General features: G+C 26.5%; 1 protein-coding gene across 1 annotated transcript in view; it reads left to right on the plus strand.

The window, feature by feature from the left end:
* The window catches only part of LOC122261282 (uncharacterized), a 9583-nt gene that overhangs the window by 673 nt on the left and 6410 nt on the right, over positions 1-2500 (plus strand). The gene's annotated exons all lie outside the window — the stretch shown is intronic.

Genomic DNA, 2500 nt, shown 5'->3' on the forward strand with positions numbered 1-2500 from the left:
TATAGGCCATAAAGGTTCTTCTGTCCTTAGCTGTCGATATGTTTTGATACTATAACAACACTTAATAACACTGTTCATGGTGGGGTATTAGAACTTATTATTCAATCCATTCGGGGTCTGGAGAAAAAAAAAAGGAAAACGGGAAGGCAATAGCAGAAAGTGGTTGATGGACTGATAATAATGATGAGACATTGTGATCTTATAAACATCATTAATATAGACGTGATATCTGATGACTGTTAGAATATTCAATTGCTTGAAAGATGACGATAGAATTTGTAGAGTTGTCGTATTCCTCAGAGTCATCACACACACACACACACACACAATCTACAATAAGGCCATTGGCCAGTCAGGTCAAGAATCAAAGGTTCTTCGAAGTGAAAAGGTCATCGAGATAATTTGTAGACTGTCTACAGAAGCATAAAAACATAAAATGAATCACACATATTACAAATACAACAAAATTTTCCATATCTGTTATTAGAGTTTTATGCAGTTTAGAGTGAATTGCATGAAGAGATTACAAGGGAACAAACAAATAAACTGTAGGAACAAAAGAAGATACGTATGTAAAATAGGGAAGTGGAATAAAGAAGGAAACATACTTTTCTAGTAAGTATCTTTTTCTGTCATGTCATTTCCAAGTTAGATTACTGTTATTATTGTTCATATCTCATCCTTGGTAGTGTTTCTGTTATTACCATTGTTATTAAAATCTTTGATCTTATTCTTGGTTATTATTATTATTATTAATAACATTATTATTATTATCATTATTAACATTATTATTATTATCATTATTATTATTATTATTATTATTATCATTATTATCTTTATTATTACTATTATTATCATTTTTCAATATAATTTGATTATTATTATCATCATTATCATCTTTTTATCATTAGCATTATTATTACAATTATTACCATTATCATTATCATCTTTATCATTATCGTTATCATCATCATTATTACTATTATCATTTTCATCATTATCGTTATTATCATCATTAAATTAATATCATTATCATTATTATCATTATCATAACGATGGTAAAGATGACAATAATGCTGATAATGATAATGCTGATAATAATGATGATAAGAAGGAAAACAAAATTATGTTACTTATAATAAAAATAATTATAATCATCATTATCATTATTGCTATTATCATTGATGTCATCATTATTATCATTATCAATTTTATCATCATTTTCATTATTATTATTATCATTGTTATCATTATTATTATTGCCATGAAAGTTATTTTCATTATCATTATCATGATCTTTATCATCACCATTAGTAGTAGTATTTTCATTGCTATTATTGCTATCATCATTATCTTTATTATTATTATTATTATTATTATTATTGTTATTATTATCATCATCATTGCTATTGTCACCATTACTTTCGCTATTATCATCCTTATTAATACTATCTTTATCATCATTACTATTTTTGTTATTATCATAATCATTAGTTTTATTAACATAACTGTCATTATCATTATTATCATCATTATTACTATTATTTTATTGCTATTTCTTTAGTGTCACTAACATCATCTTCACCAGATCATTGTTATTTAAATTATTTTCACTATTACTCTGATTTTATTTTTATTGTCATTTCTATCATGTTCATTGTTGTTATTTTTGTTGTTGATATTTTTGTTATTTGTCTATTCATCTATGTTTCTATATATCTACTCATTTATTCTTTATCCTCATCAATCATTGTAAAGATTATCATCATTAACATGGGTATCATTGTCGTTATCATAATTATTGTTATAATCATTATCATTATTATTACTACTACTATTACAATCCCCAATATTAAACATCAATATTATCATTCATATTGTAGTGAAAATATATGAATGGAAATGAATAACTTCCCAGAGTAGGATTACGTGAATGTAATTTTGATGAAGTTATTTCTTCTATCTCAGGCAATTAAAATGGTCGAAGTTTTTAGACACCAAACTGATACAAAAAGAAAAGTATATAATCAGGACGATCGCTAAAATAAAATGCATTTAGATAATCATTCACTTACAAATCTGTCATATCTATAATCAAATGATTCTTCACGAGTGTGACTAACACACACACTTTGTTATGTGTTCATGCAGAGACACTCATGACTAAATTCGCGCATGATCGCAATTATGGAGAGGAATGTAATACAAAGCGACAAGAGATGAATGAGACTGACTCTGCAGTTCATCTTGACTTTGCAAATCATTGCAAATAGCTTCCTACTTGTGGTTATCTGATAGGAATGCGCGCATCACCTGTCACTGTTGATGCAGATTCGATATGTTTTCTTTTCTAATAAATTTCGTTTCGTTATGTAAGATGGAATGGATATGTTCAAGATATGTGTAAATGACATAAGCACACAGGCATAAAAACATAAAAAGATAAAATAAAATGAAGAAAACTAAAATAAAATGGAGAAAACAATCTTAAACCTTGGTA

Source organism: Penaeus japonicus, unplaced genomic scaffold (assembly GCF_977035675.1).
Source record: "Penaeus japonicus unplaced genomic scaffold, GWHDUDI00000001_assembly GWHDUDI00000010, whole genome shotgun sequence".
Lineage (NCBI taxonomy): Eukaryota > Metazoa > Arthropoda > Malacostraca > Decapoda > Penaeidae > Penaeus > Penaeus japonicus.